The 11,571-nt window shown below is 35.9% G+C and overlaps 1 long non-coding RNA gene across 2 annotated transcripts; it reads right to left on the bottom strand.

Moving 5' to 3' along the window:
* Positions 1–2,865: 2,865 nt before the first annotated feature.
* On the bottom strand, positions 2,866–7,703 carry LOC149260413 (uncharacterized). 2 transcript variants are annotated; one of them, XR_016258292.1, is made up of 3 exons: positions 6,730–7,701; positions 3,763–4,071; positions 2,866–3,610 (listed from the first exon to the last, which is right to left on the bottom strand). It is a non-coding gene; the product is annotated as an uncharacterized LOC149260413 (long non-coding RNA). The 2 variants fall into 2 exon arrangements; XR_016258291.1 differs by having other exon boundaries at positions 3,763–7,703.
* Between the last annotated feature and the right edge of the window lie 3,868 nt (positions 7,704–11,571).

Genomic DNA, 11,571 nt, shown 5'->3' with positions numbered 1-11,571 from the left:
TTCTTCGTTGGTTTAGCTCAATTCCTGGGTTTAGGTAGCATCTATTTTAGGTCTTGGCTTTAAAGCGACTCTTGTTTCTTGGTCTAAAGGTCTATGCTAGATCCATTTTTTATCTCTACATCCATTTTCATCTTTTACTTTTGGATGAATATAACCTAGCAATCTCAATGGACTAATTTTAATCCATTTGTCAATGTCATGTTACCCTTTTAACAGTGATATATTTAGCTAACTCGGTCTATATTTTTCTTATCTATGAAAAATTCCAAACACAAAATTCCAGTTAAAGGATAAAACCTATGTTACCGGATCCATCCACCCTGGGAAATGGATTCGCGGATCCCTGGATCAGAAACGGATTCAAAACCGGATCCGAATTCATTTGGATACACTAAAAAACAGTTTTTTAACGAGTGAAAATATCTTGGTAATGCCCTAACCTCGCATTTTTCGAGAAGTCGACAATGCATTGCACTCTAACTCGGATAGCTGCTCACTGGAAGCTCACACAGTACGTGCACGTGCAGCCAGAATGATGTGATTGTTATTAATATCATTAGTTTTGGTATCTACAGGGTTGGTAGTATGACACCACTACTTGGTTTTTTATTTATCCGTGAGGCATATGCAATTTTGCGCATTTGAACTCATATAGTTACATGGTGTTTATATTTTGGATATGTTATAATATTAATTTAATTATAAATATATTATATTTTATTTTATTGACATTAGTTTTGAAATGTTATAAAACAACTCATATAGTTACATGGTGTTTATATTTTAGATATATTATAATATTATAATTTAATTATAAATATGCTATATTTTATTTACATTTATTTATCAAAACTTTTTAAATATGTTATACTTTATTTATTTATATTAGTTTAGAAATGTTGTAATTTTATAAAGTAATTTTCTTGTTTATATATATTATAAATTAAGATATTATTGTTATTTTATTGTCATATATATTATAAATTATTATTTCAATATATCAAATTTGTTACATACAAGTTTTAGAATTTGTAGATTATATTTTATATTAAACTGGTTACATACAAGTTTTAAAATTTGTAGATTATATTTTATATTAAACTGGTTACATACAAGTTTTAAAATTTGTAGATTATATTTTATATTAAACTTTTATAATGTAACAAGTTTTAAAATTTGTAGATTATATTTTATATTAAATTTTTATATATTATAAGCTTATTATTTAATTCATATAGAGTAATATGTGTAAATTATTATTATTTATCATTTAAATAGTTTTGTGATATATTATAGTTTATAATTTAATTTTTATCAAATAATTAATGCCATTTTAATTATGAAATATGGCATGTTTTTTCATGAAATTAGTCGATATAATACAGTTTGAGTGGGTTTGATGGTTAAGAGCATATGTTTCGGCCTACGAGGTCACAGGTTCAAAACTAGAGGACTAGAGGGGGTAGAGTATATATGCCTTCGTAGACTTAGCAGTCAAATCGCTGCACAGAAGTGGGTCCCTTGTCCCATAAACAAAGGGGTCTCATATATATGTTTCCTCCTATGAGATCACAGGTTCAAAACTAGAAGGGTAGAATATGTATGCCTTCACTGCACAAAAGTGGGTTTTTTGTCTCATAAACAAAAAGATCTTATACACGAATTTGGTGTCTGGGTTGGAAAATATATTTATATTAATCGTACTTGCCATTTCCGTTTCCTATCTGAACAGTGGCTTTGATTTATTTATATTAATCGTACTTGCCGTTTCCGTTTCCTATCTGAACAGTGGCTTTGATTTATTTATATTAATCGTACTTGCCGTTTCCGTTTCCTATCCGAACAGTGGCTTTTCAAAAATCAAAGCGAATTCGAATCCGAATCCGAATGCTGGTAACTTAGGATAAAACCCATTAAATTTGGTCATTTGTTTCCTTGAATGAACTCTGAGTATTGAGTGAAGCCCGAAAAGAATATTCCTAAGTAACTCCTAATTTACGAGAAAAACATTTTATTGGATTTAACATAATAAGCTATCATAGTCTATACAAATTGGCCTATAGAGCTCTTATTCAAATTGTGAAAATTGAACTACAGAGCTCTTATCCAAATTGTGAAAATTGGGCTACAGAGTTCTTATCCAAAATCATCTGAAGTTTACCTTACAGACTACTTTGCACTTGTCAGCTATTCAGAGTTAGAAAGTTTTCTTGCAAATTAGTAATTACATTTGAGACATATACTAAGAAATTTCTAATAATTCATATAACCTTCACACTTGTTCGTTTGTTTTTTAAGGTTTAGCTTAGGTTATCATTTAACTTACTTTATCCTTAGCAAATTCCTAAAAGACCTCGTATCATTGGAAAAAGGGCTATAAATTGATTTTTCTAAATATAAGATGGCATTTAAAGTGATCTTAAGTACTGTCAGAATAATTTTGTATTTTTCAAACCAAAATTTCCGTCATGATTCATTTTAAAATAAAATAACTGACCATTATGTACATTGTATATATCCAAAGCTCTGCACAACATGAATTTGCAAATGGTGTCACTGTGTTTCTAATGCAAACACAACAAAAGACGCCATACCCCACTACTTCTAATGTCGGGATATATTTCAAATTCTTTCCCATGTTGGGAGTAGAAAAATGCATTTTACTAGGAAAAAAGGACCAAATGCTTCAAATCATTGTTGAAAGCAAAGCAAAAAATTTAGGTTTTCATTCACAATTTTGCTGATCTACTCATCAATCCTGAACATACATATACCATGTGATTTACATGAACGTATACAGTAGAAAAGCAGAAATCACATTTTTTCCGGTTTCCTTGTTTATTCTGAGCTGGTGAAACTTGGAGATTGAAAGTAAATATAACTCTATGCTTTTATTAGGCACTGAAACTCTCACAGTTGTTCGGTAGGTCCTTACAACGTATCATGGTTCTCATTCCTCACAACACTGTATCATGGTCATCATGACCTGGAGCATGCTCTAAATCAACCTCTCTTAAAAGAATCAATTATGATTTACCTATTTTCCTATAATCCATGGACCATTAGTTATTGGAAGCAAAATTACTAATTGCAAGTTGCAACTCTCTTTAACTAAGACTATACTAAATTACCTTACAGAAACAAGGAAACCCTTAATCTTGAGGACTTTTTAAGGACAATCATATTTTGACTGCCATAACAGCTTCTGTAAATCAGACCCACATGACAAAATAACTTGAAGCCTTCGGAGAGAGCGTTAAAGCATGTCTCTACAACTTAAACTTAAAGCAATGGGCAAACCAAGAGGCTCAAATAGCTGATGCAGATGCAAACTTCATGTTGATGTGGAACGAAAATAAATGCCACCTGAAGAATAAATATTAAACCAACCTAGTTCTCTTGAAGGGGGTGAATTTGATTAACATTGTAATCACTCATCATATTTTGTATGAAAGACTTGTGCCAAAAACATGAACGACAGTCGAGGTGTGCTGAAAGCCAATTCCAAAGCAATATCCTCTACTTGATAGCCTAGCTGTCTTTTTGAGAATCCAAATCCCGTGAACAGATGTTCTTTAAAAATTTGTAAACACAAACTGGAGCTACATCCCTGTAAACAATATAAGGAAACACTCAAGCCCAGAACTCCCAATAAAGCATAGTCTTGCCGTCAGATAGCAGTTGCCAACAAAAGAATAAATATTAAATCAACCTAGCTTTCTTGAAGGGTGTGAAATTTGAATTCGATTAACATTGTATTACCTTATGATTTGCTGTATGAAAGACTTGTGCAAAAAAGATGAATGACAGTCGAGGTGTGCTGAAAGCCAATTCCAAAGCAATATCCTTTACTTGAGAGCCTAGGTGTCTTTTGAGAATCCAGATCCCGTGACCAGATGTTCTTTAAAAAATTATAAACACAAACTGGAGCTACATCCCTGTAAACAATATAAGGAAACACTCAAACCCAGAACTCTCCATAAGGCATAGTCTTGCTGCAGATAGCAGTTCCCATGATGAGCCTCGTTGTGGAGCAAATTGCCTGAAAGACTTGATTGTGTTTAGTTGATGCTGCATGAGATGCATGAGGATAAGTGAATGAATATTCGCACATCAAGATTAGCTATATGTTTCTTTAGCTTGGAGATAGTATACTGCTGATTATTATTATCGGCCATGGTGAATTGGTAACTCGTTGGAGTAATCTAGGCAAGGCCCAAGATCAAACCTTCTGGCTATAACTATAACACCAAGAGTATATCCAACAGCCCGCAAGCCAGATATATCAATAATTTGTAACTTAGCAAGAGACGAGACGTCCAGTCCCCACAGGTGTGAGATCTATCCTAGGGGTCGCCTACTCGAGTCTTATCACAATAGGCTAAACATGTCCCTTGGAATTCTACCCAGGTGCATGGGAAAACAAACTGTGCTCCCAACCACTTGAGCTACTAACTTGGGACTCATAACAAAATTGAAGGACATCGGGGGTGGGCTTTGATCCACTGGATACTGCAATTATGTGTAATGATAGGTTATAGCCCGTAGAAAGAATTTAGACAAGGACAAAATGTTAAGGATAATAATAATTATCTATACACACTGATGTAGTTAGATTAAGTGTCCCATTTAAAGGGGTTGACATGTAATATTTTGGATCAGAAAAGTTGTAAGGAAGCATTGAAGGCTGTAGAAGTAAAAGAAAAACACAAAGTGTGTTCGTAATTACTGGTAAACGGGTTTAATTTTGTAATCATTTAAAAAAATATGAATACACAAAATGGGTTTGATTCCAGATAGGATTGGATTTAAATCTTGTTGGCTCCTAAAATATGGTTATGCAGTCTGTATAGTTGTTGCTGCTGGATTCCAAAGTTACTCCATGATTAGTGAAGTGGAGATGGAACTGCTTATGAATCTATAGGATCCCATTTTGTATAAAAAAGCTCCTGTTAGATTTGATCTTTGAAATAAATTCTATCTTCATTGAATCCAATAATGGGTCGAAAAAATATCATAATTTTTGTAACAAAAGTGACGAGAACTGCTTTTACCTACCTTCCGCCAAAATCAATGATCCTTAATTGCCTAGACCTACAATGAAGACTCTAATGAGCAGGACTAGAACCTTAAACAGTTATGTTGTCGCTAAGACTTATGTTCCTATTGTGTTTTGCATGCAATAAGGTAAGAAGGAGTCAAGTTAGAGACCTTGTGTGAAATGTGCATACTCTCATGAATTTCTGTAGCAAACAAGCGGCAGTGAAACAAATTAAAGACCCATATCTCTGAGGGTCATTTCAATGTGGTGGAGAAATTAGGGAATCCATACTTCTCTCGGACCTTGGATAGAGATATGTTAAAAATTCTGATCAATTTGATAAAATACAAACTTAACAATTTTCTTTCCCCTATTGATTAAACCATGGTGCAAGGCACTTTCAGCAATTTGATGTCACACATTACAATTTATGTATGTAGATATATTTTTCCCTATAGAGTGGCCTAAATTACCAACTATTTTCGCCCAAATTAAATTTTACATTAAAAAGTAGTATATCTTTTGAGCAAATAATCACCAACTTTTGGATTTCTGCAATAGCTGCAATTTCCATCCGTTAAACCTGTTTAATAAAGCCTTGCTCTAGTTGGGAGGGCCACGTACAGAATGGACTAGGCAAGGAGCCTGGTATTAAAGGAAACCCCCACATCCGAGATACCTTAAGCCTTACACTTGCCCTAATTGCATGGGTAGGTGGGGGAGGCTGCTTGATGTAATAACGGCTTGGTATGTATTCTTTGAAGGGATGACAACTGGATCTATTTTCATAATATTACACTTTAGTTTCAGGGTTTCCCAAAAAAAAATCATCGGCAAATTTTCAAAATGATAAATGAACACCCATTTTGTATCAGGTTTGATTCAACTCAACTTAAAGCAGCAAAAAAATGGGATAGAATTGTTGATTCGATAGCAGTAAGAATCGGCCCTAAGCCAGTTAAAAATTTCAAAACCAGTTGCTACTTCATCACTTCAAACTTTCTGGTCCATCATTTGCAGACAAAATCTGAAATATGTTAGAGAAGGAAATTATGCCCTGAAACATGGTTGAATCCAATAAATCAGGAATGCTGACCTTGGAATTTCTCTTATTAATTGCTACTAGGCAAGCTGTTTGTTCCGCACCAATGTGATAAGATGAATTATTAACCCTCTCCTTCATATTTTCAGTCGTAAGCTTCTAAGCAGGTATATCATAAATCTAGATTTACAAAGTTTGCTAAAGAGTGACTCAGAAGTTGGGTTTCACAATTTGTAGCATAAAATATATACTAGAAAAAACAAGTGGGCATATCTTAAATTGGAGCAAATCACCTCAAGATTCGCATAAAATGCACACTGGTGATTGTTTGATCTCCTGGATACAATGTTTTTGGAAATTCACATAACTTTGGTGTTAGTGTATAGAGGTAGCTGCCCATGACCATGATTCTATCAATCACACATAAACCAAACATCGTCATGACTTTTGAGGTTTGTGACCAACCGTAGTAGGTAAACTACAGGTGCCCAATAACTGAGGTTACACTGCAGTAAAACATGGATACAAAATGCTTTTATGACAATTGTAAGTCTGAATTTCAGATATGAAAAGTAATAACGATACAAAATGGAAAAAACAGTCATATCAATTTCAGATATAAAATGTTGAAGATAGCGATCCACACCTTGATATTGAACCAGCAAGATGCCTATCATGAAAGAAACGTGTAGCTGAGCGGGAGAGCATGGGCAGGTCCAGGTTTGATTCCTAACCCGTCGAATTTTAAACACAAAATGGGAAAATTTAAGGAAGACACCTGCTTATATCAAATCATAAGCTGATCTGCTTCCTCCTAGGCACCTGGAACGAACCATTGTTTGCAGGCCTTATTTGGGTTTTGACTTGCCACAATTCGGATGGCTGTAAGAAATTCCTCCTCAGAGTTCATTCGTCTGAACAATTGCTGTAATCTGTCCACAACCCATATTCTGAGATCATTGAATGAACACAGCCCGTAACAATCCCAACAGATCCCATTACAATTCTAAACACCCATGACACCACAAAGAGAACAAGCCAGAACAGAGAGGAGGCTATGTTGTTCATATAATGAACCACCCAGCACAGTAGCCTATACAGATCGTACGCAAGCATCCAGAGTATGACCAGGAAACCGAGGATGAATGAAGCAAACAACAATAGGGCCGCACCCACAATAATCCCAAACAGGATGAGAGAGGCATGGATGAGAACACAGAGGAGTAGAATCAAATCAGGCACCATGAAGGAGAAGAGGACAGATTGGAAATGGAAGAATAATCCTACGCAGTATTAGCTAAGGCAGAATGGGATAATCATAGATATCAAACATGGGAGGGCATGTAGTAGAAAAGCATACCCGAAGAAGAATCAGAAATGTTATTAACAGTTATAATTGGATTTTGTGCATACTCTAGAGGCAAATGACAGAGGAAGAGCCTTGTGTGAACAGTTGAAGATAGATTCTCTACACCCAAAAGAATTCCCTCAGAGGGCACTTTTGGCAGTGGAGAATCAAAGTATATCAGTCCATTGATAAACACTGCCATTACACAAAAGTAGGGAAATTCAAATATTAAAACCTTTTCCTATACCTTCCTTTAGACTACGCTATGTAACTCTTTTTCTTTACAGCGAAATCACAAATCACCGAAATCAAATTGCACTTTTATCGGCTAGCATACTTTTGAAGTTACACGTGGAAAACCCGTTACTCCCTGTGAGTGTTTTGTCACTTATTCAATTGCGTCACATATTCAAATGGATGTCATTCTTTTTTCAAATATTTATAATTATAATGAAATGATATTTTAAGGTCGACAAGACTAAAAATAGTCGTTTTTTTGTTTTTCGCTCTTTGCAATTTAGTCTTTTTTCGATTCTGATAATAACTATTAAGGTTTTTATAATTATAATAAATATGGAATAAAAATTATAATGAATTTAGGAAATTATATATATATGAATGAAGATATAATAGAGTTTGGAGTATGTTTTAAAAGTGTTTATGTTTAGTTAAGAGTTCATTTTTCTTGGACATAAAGAAATATGTTAATGACCCAAGCCCTACAAGCATCTGGCAGGAGTGAAAGTTTGTCCTTTTATGGACTACGGGTTATTTTCTTTGAATAATGGTGATGAGTCACCTTGCATTCACGGTTAGCAACTAGAGATGGTTGTCCTCACTGTTGATTTGACCCCTGAGTTATGATAGTTTTTTCCACCTAAATAAAGATATAGTTTTTCCCACCTAAATAAAGATATAATTATTAACGAAAAATTATTTTTAATAAATTAATTAGAAGTTCTTTTTAGATCATATGTTTTTTCTTAAATAATTGAGTTTATTTGTGAATACTAATTATGTGTATCTTTATTAAGTTATGATATGTGTTGCTATTTTATTTAAAAAGTAATATTTTTATAATTAAAAATAATAAATGCGAATTTTATTTTATAATAGCAAGTTATAATGAATATCTCAATAGGGTGATCCATGCTCATGTACGAAATTATGAAGGTAGCCCTCAATGCACACAAGTGCTTCAACCCACCTTTGAGATTTATGAGGATAGCACACAAAACGAGGAGCTATTTGTAAAGTTCAAAGCCAAGGTGTCCACTTGCGCATGAGATCACGAGGATGGGGATTACATTGAAGTTGCCCCAAACAAAGGCACGCTGGGGCAATTATTCTCCCCTGCACATTTATTCTGCAAAGATGAAAATGAAGGCTCTCCTTCAATGTTGTGAGATTTGCAGAATGACTCCACGTACACATAGGGTGGTTGGGTAAGGTTGCCTATTCTCGATACCATTTATACCACTTGGTTGATTAGTCGAAAGCTTTAATGGTTCTACTATTTTTTCTCTGCCAATAGAAGGATTAGGCCCCCTTAGCTTGGTCCCTTTGTCTTTGAAAGTAGTGGGTTACCCTCAACAATTCGCATATCATCCTTCTCTTAGTTGCAAACAACAAAATTCACTTTGCCTCGATTGCAAAGGTCTCGCTCCACTCAAGTGTACTTTTGTCCTCATCGTTACTTCTTTGTTTCAAAATTTTCATCTAGGTTTTATTGCTTGGAGTCAAACAATTTAGGGCTTGTTAATCTCCGTTTTATAGCTCACCCTACTTCATGTATCTCCCTTTTGTCTATGCTCTCTTTTGTGCTCTCAATTCATACTCCCTTGGTTTCCTTTGCCCCTCTCCATTGCTCCTTCCACCTCACACTCCAATTGATACCTTTACAGCTTCTTCACTTTCTCTCCAATGCTGAGGAAGAGAGGTCGTTCGAGAAGAGGAGGCAAGGGTCACAGTCCTCTAGGCAACTCATGAGCTCGAGCCTCAGTGGACCATTTATGTGAGAATGTTCCCTTGGTTGTTCAACACGATTATTAGACATTGAGCAAGCACTGATTGATGGGAGAGCAAAAATGTCAGACTCAGAAGTTATGGTAGACGCGGAGGATTATGTCCCCAATCTTGACACACTAAGAGCTCGTTGCAATCAATGCCTATACACAATGGATTTATATTGGCATATCAAACACTTGTTGGGAAAGGTCTTTTTTATCATAATGAGAGTAGGGACGAGCTCCTCTTCACATAGAGGAGCTCCACTTGCTTTACCAAATCATCGACTATTGACTACAATGTTTAGAACAACACTACTCTGAGATAGAGATACGCCACCTCCTAGCCACTTTGCACGTCATTCCCCTACTAGTTGATTGCATGGTCTCTTTGTCACATAAGGCCACCATTAGTAAGCCTAGTAAAACCTACAATTTATAGTTTTTGTGCATGCCTACAACCTTTTGTTTACTTTGTTATCTTGGCTTTTACAATCAATCTTGTATCTTTTGTAATGAGCCTCGCTACCACCAACTCAATCCATAATTTTTTAGACATTATAATTTGATCCATGACCAATCTTCTGAACTTTGTTTCCATTTAAAGAAATTAAAATTAGTCAATAATTCACTAGTTGGTATGGGTTCTACATATATATTTGTATAATATAAAATTCTAAATTAAAAAAAAAAAATAAATAAATAAATAAATTATTTTCCATTAATTCAAAATCATTTTAACTACTCAAAAATCACCCTTATAATTTAAATAACCAAATTTTATTTACAGAAATTATTCTAAATAATTAAGTTTTATTTACACTAATATAATTATGCATTAAAATTTTCAAATTTATTTTTTAATATTATATTTATTTTTTAATTTAAAAACAACAATAATCATTAACATAATGAGATGTTGAATCTTTCCTCGACCTAAAAGTATCTCAAATCAAGAGTGGACAAATCTTGAAAGCGCTTTAGCCTCTCTCAAATCTTCTAGGTCATGGTAGGTTTTAATGGAAATATAATATTTGCATCATATTTTTTTGTAAGCTAATGTATGATTCTTTAATATATTAATCACAAAACTATGTACAGAGAGATACAGAGACTCCTGCCCCGAAGGGAAACCAGGGAGAAAAAACACCAAGAAACATCCATGTCCAGCCCTGCCCCGAGGGGAAACCAGGGAGAAAACTGCAAAGATAAGTTCAGCGATGTCCACGCCTGCCCCGAAGGGAAACCAGGCAAACTTCAAAGATAAGTTTGTTAACTACGTGTCTAGGAAAGAAGGAAAGTACTACATTTCCGCCATAGCAAAACGATGCTGAGAAAAACTACAGTAAGATTGCAAAAAATAAGAACAAGACTACTGTTTCTTATCTTCCTGAAGAAGGTCCGGATCCAGCTTGACAATGCCTGCACCGCGAATGAGCCGAGTCAGCTTATCCAGCTTCCTATCCTGCATCATAAGAGTAAACTCAAGGTTCTTCAGTTCTTTTTGCATATGGCCTTGGGCAATGTCCACCATCTCTGCTGCTACCTGTTCCATGGACTTGGCAAGCAGACGCTTAAGACCCCAGTAAACATGAAGGGACTGCTTATACAGCGACATTCTCCCCCTGGTATGGCCAGGGTCAGGGAGATAGAGCTCCCAATCCTCCATCTCCGGATCGGATTGCTCCTGCAGGGCTTCGTCCTCAAGATGGTCGACAATTCGGCGAATTTTTGGATGAGTATCATGCAGATAGGCCCGCTCTGCTTCCGCCAGTCTTCGCTGGATATCCCTCTTTCCTCTTCCCCGTCCTGGAATCCCTGCATTATCTCCTTCCTCCCGGCCAGGACCACGACCCCTTCCTCGGCCCCGTCCTCGTCCCTTGCGACCGCGGCCGCGCCCTCGCCCACCACGGAATACTGCGGCAGCAACATCCGGAGGGCCACTATCTTCATCTTCCTCATCTTCATCCGCTCCAACCTCAGTCCGCCGCAACCACTTCCCAACCTTGCCACCCGTAGGCATCCTGCGCGGTGCACCTCCAGACCTCTCCCCTGCGGGGTCACCCACAGCTGCAGAGTCCTCAGAGAGGTCGATAGGGGTATAACGCAGACCTTCGTCCTCAGCAGGCATCCC

This window comes from Pinus tabuliformis, chromosome 6, assembly GCF_031772625.1.
Source record: "Pinus tabuliformis cultivar Carrire ecotype Pingquan chromosome 6, CPIR1, whole genome shotgun sequence".
NCBI lineage: Eukaryota > Viridiplantae > Streptophyta > Pinopsida > Pinales > Pinaceae > Pinus > Pinus tabuliformis.
Note: the sequence above shows the minus strand (reverse complement) of the source record. Positions and strands in the feature narration are given on the sequence as shown.